Source organism: Triticum aestivum, chromosome 3A (assembly GCF_018294505.1).
Source record: "Triticum aestivum cultivar Chinese Spring chromosome 3A, IWGSC CS RefSeq v2.1, whole genome shotgun sequence".
Taxonomy (NCBI): Eukaryota; Viridiplantae; Streptophyta; class Magnoliopsida; order Poales; family Poaceae; genus Triticum; species Triticum aestivum.
Genome location: NC_057800.1, coordinates 369,841,187 through 369,855,411, shown reverse-complemented (window position 1 = coordinate 369,855,411; position 14,225 = coordinate 369,841,187).

Genomic DNA, 14,225 nt, shown 5'->3' with positions numbered 1-14,225 from the left:
AGGTGTCTATATTTGAGGGACTCATGGTTGATAGTGTGTGCACTCATGGTTGATCAATTTGTTTCACAGTATGGACTATGAGATAACGATATTTTTGAACTTGCGTGATATACCTTGAAGTACCAGAATTACAAACCTAAGATTGGAATTTTGGAATTTGACTCCATCATTAGCTTTTGTAATTCATTTAAACAGAGGTACATTTTTTAAGCCGGGATTTCGTGATTTCAAATTCATATATCCAACCTAGAGATTGATATGTCTCCCACATATCTATAATTTATGAAGTATTCATGCCAATATCAAATGGAGTACAAACACCGCGAAACTTTACGGAGATTTTTTTGACCAGAAGGAACCCAATGGGCCAGAGCTGCACCTGGGGGGTGCCCCGAGGGGGGCACAACCCACTAGGGTGCTCCAGGGCCCCTGGCGTTCCCAGGTGGGTTGTGCCCACCTCGGTGGCCTCTCGTACCCCCTCTTTGCACTATAAATTCCCAAATATTCCGAACCCCTTCAGGGAACCTAGATCAAAAGTTCCACCGCCGCAGGGCTCCGTAGCCACCGAAAACCAATCTAGACCCGTTCTGGCACCCTGTCGGAGGGGGGAATCATCTCCGGTGGCCATCTTAATCATCTCGGCGGCCACCTTGATTAGGAGGGAGTAGTCCACCCTCGGGGCTGAGAGTTTGTACCAGTAGCTATGTGTTTAATCTCTCTCTCTCTCTCTCTCTCTCTCTCTCGTGTTCTTGAGATATCACGATCTTGATGTATCGCGGGCTTTGTTAATATAGTCGGATCATATGGTGTTTTCCCCTCTCTATCTTGTTGAGATGAATTGAGTTTTTCCCTTTGAGATCTCGTTGTCATCGGATTGAATACTTTTATGGATTTGAGAACACTTGATATATGTCTTGCAATTGAATACTCGTGGTGACAATGGGGTATCGTATTGATTCACTTAACATATGTTTTGGCACTCAACTTGCGGATTCCCACGGTGATATTGGGGTAATCTATGCATAGGGGTTGATGCACGTTCTTGTCCTTGTTTCTCCGATAGAAATCTTGGGGCACTCTTTGTAGTTCTTTGTGCGGATTGAGTATTATGAATATGAATATGCTTTGGTGTTATTCTCGTACAAACTCTAGGATAGATCGAATGGAAACAATAGCTTTGTGTTATTTTAGTACGAACTCTTGAATAGATCGATCGGAAAGAATAGCTTTGAGGTGGCTTTGTACCCTACAAACAATTCCTATCTTTTGTTCTCCGCTAAAAGGAACTCGGGAGTGATTCATTGTTACACATTGAGGGATAATCATATGATCCAATTTTGTTAGCATTATTGAGAGATTGCACTAGCGAAAGTAAGGACCCTATGCCTTGTTTTTAAGCATTGAAATACCGTTTTTGTGCTCGTTTACTATTTTCTACCTTACTATTTTTATTTATTCATAGTATAAAAATATATTTCTACCATCACATTACACTTTTATCACCATCTCTTCGCCGAACTAGTGCACCTATACAATTTGCCATCGTATTGGGTGCGTTGGGGACACAAGAGATTTCTTGTATTTGGTTGCTGGGTCGTTTGAGAGAGAGACCATCTTCATCCTACACCTCTCACGGATTGATAAACCTTAGGTCATCCACTTGAGGGAAAATTGCTACTGTCCTGCAAAACTCTGCGCTTGGAGGCCCAAAACGTGTCTACAAGAATAAAGTTGTGTAGTAGACATCAAGCTCTTTTCTGGCGCCGTTGCCGGGGAGGTGAGTGCTTGAAGGTATATATTTAGATCTTGCAATTGAATCTTTTAGTTTCGTGTTTTATCACTAGTTTGGTTTATAAAAAGAAAACTACATAAAAATGGAATTGAGGTTGCATCATATTATTGATCATCTTTATAATATCTTTCTTGAAAATGATGGTTCAGAAAATTGTGCTCAGTTGTTAGGAGAAGAAGTCAATAAAATGTTCGGCACAAGATATTTGAATGATGAGCATGATTTCAATATTGCTAGCATGAATTCTTTAAATATCCATGATGCTAATGATATGCAAATCCATAAGCTTGGGGATGCTATATTTGATGAATATGATATTTTTAGTCCCCCAAGTTTTGATGAGAAAATTTATTATCATGATTGCATGCCTCCTATATATGATGATTATGGTGATGACATGTATGCTATATTGAATAATTATAAACATGAAACTTGTCATCATGATTTTAATTTCCAATCACATGAGAGTTATTTTGTTGAGTTTGCTCCCACAACTATTGATGAGAAGAAATTTGCTCATCTGGAGAGTAACAAAATTTCTATGCTTATGTATCATGAAAAGAATGCTTTATGTGATAGCTATTTTGTTGAATTCATTCATGATGCTATTGAAAATTATTCTGAGAAGGGATCTTATGCTTTTACATATTGCAATAATGTCAAGTTTCCTCTCTATGTGTTGAAAATCTTCAAGTTGCACTTGTTTTGCCTTCCTATGCTAGTTGATTCTTGTTTCCATAAGTTGTTTTCTCACAAAATCCCTATGCATAGGAAGTGGGTTAGACTTAAATTTTCTTGCCATGTGATTCATGATTCTCTCTTTATGTTTCAACTCTTTACTTTTATGTGAGCATCATTGAACTCATCATGCCTAGCTAAAAAGGCATAAACGAAAAACGCTTGTTGGGAGACAACCCAACACTTTTACCTACTGTTTTTGTATGTTCACATGATTAGGCTACTGTAGTAATAATGTTTTATAGTTTTTTCAATAAAGTGCCAAGTAAGACCTTTGGGTTGGCTTACGTGATAGTTGATTTGATCTCACTGAAAAACAGAAACTTTTGCGCTCACGAAAATCATTCTTGTTTTTAACAGAAGAGTGCATTTGAGTTGATTCTTTTTTAAGAAGATTAATATACAAATTGCTCAGATTTTCCCAATTTTTCAGAATTTGTGGAGTAGTAGAAGTATGGTTTGACTATCGATTACTACAGATTGTTCTGTTTTTGACAGATTCTGTTTTCAATGCATAGTTTGCTTGTTTTCTAGATTGTATGGCTTATTTTGCTCAATATAAATTGCGGAAATGATATGCTACAATAGGAATTGTGTGGAAACAATTATGAATCTTATCTTTGACGGTACCAAAGTGAAATGGTTTTGATGCGGAGCATCCTACGGTCATCCCCATGGACCTACCGTCGCCTCACGAAGTGCCAAGAGGACCTATGACTCGAGCTAGAGCTAGAGCTCTCGAGACCGAGGTGACCTCTCTCCTTAGTGATATTACATGTGATTCTCTCGAGACATGGCTACTACCTAAGTCCAAGATGGTGTGCATGATTAGGTACCAAGAGGACCCCCCCGAAGATGCACGTGAAGACGGACAAGCCACCAAGCCCACGGATGAAGAGAACCAACGAAAGGAGTCAAGATCAACTCCCAGGCCCCGGACATCCGGCCCCTGGAAGTGTCTACAGCAGCAAGGAGCCAGCGACCAAGTCTACAGGGTCCGGACATCCGGCCCCGGCCCAAAAATCCGGCCTCCCGCCCGGATATCCGGACACCACCTATCCAGAAGGCAGAAAGACCACCCCCGCCAACCCGGACATCCGGCCCCTCCAGCCCGGACATCCGGCCCAACGCCCGGACGTCCGGCCCCATCTGTCTGTGCACAGTAAAGGGCCGAGGCCCATGTACCCTTTCACACCCCTGGACTATATATACTCTCCTCCTACCTACATTTTAGGGTTAGCAAAGGATTAGCTCATATTTATGTGAGAGCTTTGCTCATCCACTTGGTTACCTTCTCCTCGGAGATCGCGCCTCCTCGGAGAAGATCCCCCAAGCGGATTCAAGACCCCGTCACGGGAAGAACCTCAAGACCTCCTCATGGAGAAGATCATGCTACTTGTATCGTCCTTAGTTGATCGTGGATCGTGTGATCTCTATGTGTACTCGAATCTGGCATAGGTGTGACTATTTCTTGTTGGTTTTAGCGATTCTCTCGTGTTCCCCCTCGTGATTTCCCTCATTTCCCCCTCATGTTCCTCGTGTTCTTCGCGGGATCCGCTCCTTCCATGAAAGATCGGCCCCTAGGGTTCCTACCCTACATCATCTTGGTATCAAGAGCCACGTTGATCACGATTTTGGAGCCTCCCCGTTGTGTTTCTAGCCTTGTTTTTGTTGATTTTGTCCCTAATTCAAAAATTTCCCCACAAAAATAGCCCCAATTTTTTTTGTGATTTGTTGGTGTGATCAAGTTTTGTTGGATTTGATCCGTGGATTTCGTGTGTTGCAGGTAGATCTAGCTTTCCATCCACTTTTCCCCAATTTCCATCCACAAATTTCTCCGAATTTTGCCCAGATTTGACCTCTCCATGCGAAGATCTTCGAGTTCGTCCATGGATCCAGAGCCCGGACATTCGGCCCAACACCCCGGACATGCAGCCATCAAGCCCGGACATCCGGCCCCTGGCAGCAGCATCTCCATCCACCGCCCCATTTTCCATCCATATTTTGCCAAATTTTGTTCCGGTGCCCACATACACTTCCGCATACCACCACCACTTCCACATACCACCACCACGTCCGCATAGCACCACCATCGTTTACCACTACCAACTCCGAAAATTTTGTCACGTTTTGCTTTGAGAATTTGAGTTGCGGTTCCGTTTCCTATTGTGTTTCGGCTATTTAGGTACGGTTCTACATCAACATCATCGCCGCTCATCTTCGCCACGGACGCGTCATCAACAACGACCATCTTGGCTATATCATCTTGGTATTCATGCCACCCTTTTCACAACATATCGTAAGCAAGAAACAGTAAACTCGTCTTGGTATCGTGATATATCATTCTTGCCATTACATTGATAGCCATCATAGCCTTACTATTTTGCGTTGCTTACCCATCGAGACTAGCCTTTGAGTATTGCCGGCAATGTGACTTGTGCACATTAGTGATCATACTTCCCATAGCATACATACATATCATTGGTGCATCTCTTGGTATCATCTCTTGTGTCACAAGGTTGTCATTGCATACACAATTGCTATCTTGGTTCGTGAAGCATTGCATGAGAAAAGAGCTCAAACAACAAAGAGCCAATCAAGCTTTTAAGCAAAAGGGAAAGATAAGCAAAGAGCTTTTAAGCAAGAACCATGGCATCATACAACATTAAGATTGTCATACTAGATCATCTTGGATCATATCATTGAAACACCATACATAGAGCATACTTGGGATAAAAGTCGTTGCAATTTTGCTTAGTAGGTTGTGCACAAGTATTCGTATCCAGCTATTGTGCAATCGTGCTAGCGTCTCTGTAGTGTTGTGCAACAAGAGCATTTTCGTGGATTCCACATTTTGGCTCATCCTTGGTTGCACGACCCCACTTATCTCTTTGCATGTGTGTTTCTGTGTACCTTATATTGCTTGGTCTACTTGTTGCATTGCAAACTTGTGAATCTTTTCCAACATTATTGAAGCTCACTAACAATTGAATCAAATTTTGTGCCACCATCCTAACCAAGCTCCACCATAAGATTTTACTTGTGTAGGTGTGAGAGACCGACAAGAATTGGTACCAATTGTGCCATTTCCTTGTTCCACATTGGAGTGATCATTGATCCACCTTCAACTTTAGTCAAGGTACATTTGGTATACGTTCTTCTCTTTCTACCACTCACATATTTTCCTTGGAATGATGGATAGGCCAAGTACTTCTACCAACCCACTCTTCATCGGGCAAGATGACGACATGAACTCCTACGTCACAAAGATCCACTACAAAAAAATACACTTCTGTGATGATACGTGTTTGTCATAGTAGGTCACGTTTTCTGTCATGCATGTACATCCATGATAAATTTATGACAGAATCAAGATAGTCATACCTATGCTGTCGTAGAAGTGTTCCATGACATTGCCAAAATTATCATCACGAAAGTGTCCACTTACATGACGATAAATCGCGCGTCACAGAAGTGCTTTCGTCAAGGGTGACCGACACGTGGCATCCACCGTAACGGAACGCCGTTAAGCTATCGGGTCGGATTTTGGATCCGATAACCCGTTAACAGCCACAACCAATGCCGATTTTCCACGTGTAAAATTCTCATTGGCTGACTGATCCACGCGTCAGCTCCGCGTTGGCACATGTGTCACTCATCCAACGGTCAAGATGGGCCTATGATATGTTGACACGTGGACCGGCCCAAAAGTGGCCCACAAAGTTTAAATGGGCCGGCCCAACTGAAGGCCCATAAGATTTAGCAGACCATAATGGGCCAGCCCAGCTAAAGGCCCACAAAATTTAGTGGACCATAATGGGTCGGCCCAGCTAAAGGCCCACATGATTTTGCAGACCATAATGGGCCGGCCCAATTAAAGGCCAAAAAGATTTTGCGGACCATAATGGGCCGGCCCAGCTAAAGGCCCATAAGATTCTGCACACCATAATGGGCCGGCCCAGCTAAAGGCCCAACATTCTCTGTCAAATTGGCCCGTCAACGACCCGTCCTAAACTTGTCATCAGCGCGGCCCATGGTCACTTCTAACCCGTTAACAGTCCGCTAAGTAATTGGGCCGAATTACGGCCCGGTGTATTTCTGGCCTGTTAAAGGCCCGACTTCATTTGGGCCCATTTACAGGCCATCAAAACTTTCGGCCCATAAACGACCATGAAGGATTTGGGTCATATTCATCCATGTCTGACATTCGGCCTGTTAGAGGCCCACTATAGCTTTGGGCCACTTTCGGCATGTTGTCATTTTTGGCATGTTAACGCCGGACGTAAACCATGGGCCATATGTGGCCTAACGTCATATCGGGCCCATTAATGACCCATACAAAAATGACGATAATCTAGCCCGACCGAAGTTTCGGCCTGTTAAAGGCCCGTGTATTAGGTCGGCGCATTTACGGCCCGTCCGAATTTCGGCCTGTCAAAGATCCGCATCGTAAATGGGCCACCATTTCCAGTGGGTTATTTGGCACAATCAGGGCCCAATCTCACTTTCGGTCCATTAAAGGCCCATGTTTTTTATGGGCTCGAGATATTTACACCTGTAAACGGCCTATTTTTACTGAGGGCCCAAATTATGTTTAGGCATGTTAAAGGCCCACTATGGGCACAGGACTACCAGAAAAATATGAAAGCTTATGCTGATTTAGGCCCAGATATTTTTAGTGGGCTACATGCCAATTTCGGCCCGTAATCGTTTTTAGCCCAATTGGAATGGGCCCGACAAATGTTGTCATGTTGGGCTACTACGAAGCTTTCGGCCGAATACATTACTAAGGTAGACCTACACTATACAAAAATAGCATCGTAATTACTGCAGCCTGAGGCAGCATCATAAATGTTGTATCACAACAAAATAAATTCCAACCATACAACAAAAGGCCTGTTGGCATAAAGTTTACAGTCCTTCCTGATAAAAGCACCATCAGATGTATAGAAGCATAGATCATTTGACCTGAGTGCTAATGTTTCAGGCTATAGAATCTGATGGAGCAGCACGATCTCCACCTTTTTTCCGCCATTGCTCTTGAACAACGAAACGAATGTCTGATAGTCTGGTTTCAAAACCATTCATATATTGACAACATTTCTCAACCACTATTCTTGTTTCCGAAACAACGTCCATTAGGGATTGGACTTGTGTCTGGAGCATAGATATATCACTTTGTCTAGAAGGAAGATTTTGTTCAGTAGGCGATTTGGACGAGGTTACCTTGACAACCAACCCAGAATTATGCAGGAAGGTGCTTTTGCACTGTTAGTGGAGAGATACTAATGCACTGCAGCAAGAGGTGACATTGTGCCTGTAGTAGCCTCGTCACCTTCAGGTGGTTGTGGTTGTTCAATCATTTGTGCCATACCTTCCTGAATGTTTGAACTTGTAGATTAGTGTACCAGATAAGTTACTAATGAGACAAAAACAAACAAAGTAGGTTAAACGTTTATACATAACTTATTTTGGTGAACTACTATAATACATTAGCATGTATTGTAGTGCCAACTACATAATAAAATCACTTTCGGAACATATGTCCATGTAGCATGCCTACTGTATTGTCTATTTCCTCACATTCGTTGACATCTAAGGATAAATAGACATGGTTTAAAGTAGGATGAACATAGTATGACATCATTCATATCATGGGCAAACAGATATAAAACAAACAAGCTATTTTATCATTGTGTGCGCACGTGAACATAACAACTAGATTACAGATCAAGACCAAAAGAATATCCTTCATCTCTTTTAACCCATGTAAGGTGAAATGATACGTTAAGACAACTGTGAATAAAAGTGAATAGAGTAACTGACATTGGCTGCAAACCAAGTAGTTAAATGAACACATCACAGTACCAATCAGTTCAAGGCAGGAGGAGTAAGGACTTACAACAACGGCTTGAACTGGTGTGCTCATGCCCTTCATCTTGCTGGTGTGGCAATCCTTGAAGATTTGCACTGCATTCGGTTCAGGTTCTTTTTGGTCCGCATGGTCTTTCCTCTGTATTTGGAACAAGTCATTATAGATACGATAATATGGCACAAAAAAAGAAGGAAGTAGCAGCTATTTACAAGAGCCTCGCAGTGTGCAATATAGCTACGAGATCTTGTTGTCTGTTGGAATTTCACTTTAGAATGGTTGGTTTTGTTCTTTAAACAGTTAGCCTAGAAGAAGATACACTTGTAAGGCACATACATAAATACAAGTTCAATATGTGGTCTGCTCAAATACATATAGCCTACCTGATACTTTGGATCAGACCAGTGTTTAACGAGGGCTGTCCAGTCTTCATCTGTAATATATTCCACTGGAGATGTTTGGGCGATTTCATTGTTAGCCTTGCCTTCAAAGTGAGATTTTCTAAGGTGGTACCGATACCGTCGCAGAGCAGACTGAAAAACATGAGTGCATGCTTGTCTAGTTGCATCATCTTTCGGATCCAACTTGAACCTCATCTGTTGAAAAAATAATGCGAGTCTTATTAGGAGGAAGCTAGAAAGTATGGTACAGAGCAAGACAATATTACTAATTGCGATGAATAACATTACTTACGGATAAATGGTCAAGGAAGGTGTTAAACTGGGTATTGTCTTTCTCATTCCTATACTGGATCCACGTTGGGAGGATACGTGCATGACACCTAACGGCAACGGATGCCTCTGATACTAACTTGGCTGACTCTGTAGCATCACGTGGCCTTTTTAAACCTGCCTCAAAATGGATCTCCATTCTTCCTCCTTTAGATTTTGTTAATCTATCAAGAATTATCCCTGATGTATGTTTCCGCTTGCGCCGTGGTGCTAGTTCAACAACGAATATGGAAAGTGTTAGTGTACATCAAACTGTGAGAGTATATATAAAGGAGCATGCAACTGCAACTTGACTCGGTCAGGTACCGTCTTGGTGTTGATGCTCATGAGGTTCATCTGATCTTGCCAAGTCCTGTTGTGTCAGCAGTGCTTCGGAAGTAGTGTTAGGTGTGAAGGCAGCTTGGGAACTGGCCAGTTCCGGAGAAAACGAACGAGTAACTGGTTGATATGCTGGTACAGTTGAAGCGGATGCTGCAGCTGGTGGAGCAGGTGATACTGTGTTTGTAGATTTAGCCGGTGGACTTGGACCTTCTACTGCACTATAAGTACCAGTAGAATCTCGACGGCAGAACCTTTTCTGTTTCACCCGACGAGTAACAACACTCCCTACTATATTATTTTCCGTGCTCTTTTTTGACTTTGCCATGTCAAGCTGTACCCACAACACAAAAGAATAAAATCACTCTTTAGAACTCATTGATGCATGATACAGACAAGTAATACTTTGATGTAAGACAACCGTATGAGGATGGAATATGTAAGAAAAACAGGACGGCATGACATATTCACAGCTACGATGTGCAAACTAAGCAGAAGGATTTTCAAGAAAATAGAAGTAATGCAAGCTAGACACCATATGAAAGATGCAACCAATATTACTCTACCAAGTTAAAAGTGTCTTGTCATAAGTGGCAATTCGAAAAATTAGAAGCAGTACAACATAGAAATCAATGCAAGATGCAACCACTATCAAACTGCCATGTTAAAAGCGTCCAATCATGAGTGACTGAAGCGGGATACACAACAGCAGTACTTTGATGTAAGAACATGGTATGATAGATAGATGGAGTGTATTCTAGACACAGAAAGCCATGTCATATGCGCATGTATAACGTATAAACTCAGCAGGTGCAATTTAATCAAAATAGAAGAAATACAAGCTAGACAACATATGCAACATGAAACCAATTATCACACTGTCAACTTAGAGCAAGCACCTGCGATGGTGGAGTACGGGAGATGAACTCATCATGTAGACTTGGGACTTCAACTTCATTAGCAGTAGCAGTGGCAAATCTAGAGAGTCTCTGTTTGCGTTGGTGTGGAGGACCACCAACATCCCCTAACTTACTCTTTTCCTTCCTATTTTCTGATATTGCCTTATGAAGTCAAAACCACAAGAAGATGAATAAAATTAGCTTTGCATAACTGGTTGATGCATGATACAGACGAACACTACTTTGATGTAAGGCAAGCGTAGGATAGGAGGATGGAATATATACAAAAAAAGACAATGTTACATATTCACATGTACGATAGGAGGATGGAATATGTATGAAAAAACAGTAAGCGGAAGGCATTTCAACAAAATTAGAAGAAATGAAATCTAGGCACCATATGAACATGAAACCAATATCACTCTATCAGGTAAAAAGTGTCTCGTCGTAAGTGCCATTTCAATAAATTAGAAGCAGTACAAGCTAGAAGACAATACAAGGTGCAACCTACATCACAGTCCCAAGTTAAATGTGTCGTATGGGTAAGTGATCGTTGCAGGTATAAGTTGTAAGCTACGCAGATGCAATTCAACATAATCAGAAGCAATACAAACTAGACATCATACATAAAATGCAACCACGTATAATAGTTCCAAGTAATAGAAAGCTCCTGTGATGGTGGAGTAGGGGAGATGTGCTCATCATGTACACATATGTTCTAGAAACAGGAACACATGTCATATTCACAGGCATTATGTGTAAAGTAAGCAGATGCAATTCAAGTTGGAAGCAATACAAGCTAGACATCATAAGCAACATGCAACCACATATAATAGTGTCAAGTTAGAGCAAGCACCTTTGATGGTGGAGTAGGGGAGATGTGCTCATCATCTACATAGCTACGTTGACTGTCCAGCTTTATGTTGTCTTGCGAATCTTGTTGGGAGGATGGCGGAGTAGAATCTGTAGAGACCCCCTATTTGAGTTGCTCCGAAGGACCACCATCATCCACTGCCGGACTAATTTCCTTCAGCTGTAATGATTTTGCATTGTGAAGTTAAACCAATAAGAAAAAGGAATAAAATTCGCTCTTCAGAACTCATTCATGCATGATACTGACGAACACTACTCGGATGAAAGGCAAACACGTGATGCGAGGATGGAATATGTATGAAAAACAGGATGGTGTGACATATTCACACCTATGATGTGGTAACTAAGCAGAAGGCATTTCAACAAATTAGAAGCACTGCAAGCTAGACACCATATGAAAGATGCTACCAATATCACTATGCCAAGTTCAAACTGTATGGAGTTTCAACAAATTAGAAGCAGTACATGCTAGAAATCATATGCAAGACACAACCAATATCACAGTGGCGACTTAAAGGTGCCTTATCATAAGTGACTGATGCGGGATATGCAAGAATAGTAGTCTGATGTGGAAATAGGAGCACATGTCATATTCACAGGCATCATGTGTAAAGTAAGCAGATGCAATTCAACAAAGTTAGAAGCAATACAAGCTAGACATCATACGCAACATGCAACCACATATAATAGTGCCAAGTTAGAGCAAGCACCTATGATGGTGGAGTAGGGGAGATGTGCTCATCATCTACATAGCTACGTTGACTGTCTAGCCTTGCATTGTCTTGCGAATCTTGTTGGGAGGATGGCGGAGTAGAATCTGTAGAGAACCTCCATTTCAGTTGCTCGGAAGGACCACCATCATCCAATGCCCTAACAATTTCCTTCAGCTTTATTGATTTTGCATTGTGAGGTCATACCGACAAGAAAAAGGAATATCATTCGCTCTTCAGAACTCATTCATGCATGATACTGACGAACACTACTCTGATGAAAGGCAAAGTCATGATACGAGGATGGAATATGTACAAAAAATGGAAGGCTTGACATATTCACACCTATGATGTGGTAACTAAGCAGAAGGCACTTCAACAAATTAGAAACACTACAAGACACCATATGGAAGGTGCAATCAATATCACTCTGCCAAGTTAAAACTGTCTCGTCATAGGTGGCGTTCATCAAACTAGAAGCAATACATGCTAGAAATCATATTCAAGACGCAAACCAATATCACACTACCAACTTAAAGGTGTCCCATCATAAGTGACTGATGCAGGATACACAAGAAGAGTAGTTTCATGTAAGAACATGGTGTGATAGACAGATATAGTATGTACCAAAAACAGGAAAGCGTGTCATATTCACATGTATCATGTGTAAGCTAAGCAGATGCAGTTTACACTAATTAGGAGCAATACGAGCTAGACACCATATGCAACATGCAACCAGATATCACACTGCCAAGTTAGAGCAAGCACCTTCGATGGTGGAGTAGGGGAGCGGAGACTTGGACCTTGTAATGCACTATGAGTACAAGGAGAATCGGTACAGATGCTCCGTTTACGTTGCTGCAGAGGACCACCATCATCACCTTCCTTACTCTTTTCCTTCCTCTTTCTTGATTTTGCCTTGTCAAGTCAAACCCACAAGAAAAAGGAATAAAATTTGCTCTTCAGAACTCATTGATGCATGATACTGACGAACACTACTTTCATGTAAGGCAGCCGCATGATAGGAGGATGGAATATGTATGAAAAACAGGACGGCGTGACATGTTGACATGTATGATGTATAAAGTGTAAACTAAGCACAAGGTGCTTGAACTTGTTAGAACCGATGCAAGCTAGAAACCATATGAAATATGAAACAAATATCACTCTGCCAAGTTAAAAGGGTGCCCTAACAAATGTATTTGACCAAATTCGAAGCAATACATGGAAATAGGCTAGAAATAATATGCAATATGCAACGAATAAAGGTGACTCATCGTAAGTGATTGATGCAGGATACAGAAGAGAGGTAGTTTCATGTAAGAACAAGGTTAACACATAGATGTAGTGTGTACCAAAAATAGGAAGGCATGTCATATTCATAGGTATAGTGTGTAAACTAAGCAGATGCAATTTACCCTAATTAGAAGCATTACAAGCTAGACACCATATGCAACATGCAACCACATATCACACTGCGAAGTTAGAGCAAGCACCTGTGATGGTGGTGTAGGGGAAGTGCGGTATTCAGGTACAAAACTATGTTCAATATCTTCATTTAGGCTTGCTGTTTCTTGAGAATCATGTGGAGAGGATGAAATTGCATTCTTTATAAGAGTATTGCGTCTCATATTAACCCACGCGCGTGACTGTCTCATCATAAGCGATAGACGCAGGATACACAAGAACAGTAGTTTGATGTAAGAACATGGTGTGATAGGAAGATGTAGTATGTACCAAAAACAGGAAGGCATGTCGTATTCACATGTATAATGTGTAAGCTAAGGAGATGCAATTTAACAAATTAGGAGCATTGATGAGGGATACACAAGAAAAGTAGTTTGATGTAAGAATATGGTTAATAGAAAGACGTAGTATGTACCAAAAAACAGGAAGGCATGTCATATTCACAGGTATAATGTGTTACCCTAATTATAAGCATTACAAGGTAGACACCATATGCAACATGCAACCACATATCACACTGCCAAGTAAGAGCAAGCACCTATGATGGTGGTGTGGGGGAATTGTGGTGATCAACTAGAGAGCTATGTTGACTATCTTCATTTAGCCTTGCCGTTTCTTGAGAATCATGTGGGGAGGATGACACTGCACACTTTAAACGAGTAGGGTGTCTCACAGTAACCCACTGGGGTGACTGTCTCATCATAAGTGATTGACGAGGGATACAAAAGAGCATTAGTTTGATGTACGAACATGGTTAATAGACATATGTAGTATGTATCAAAAACAGGAAGGCATGTCATTATCAAAGGTACAATGTGTAAAGTA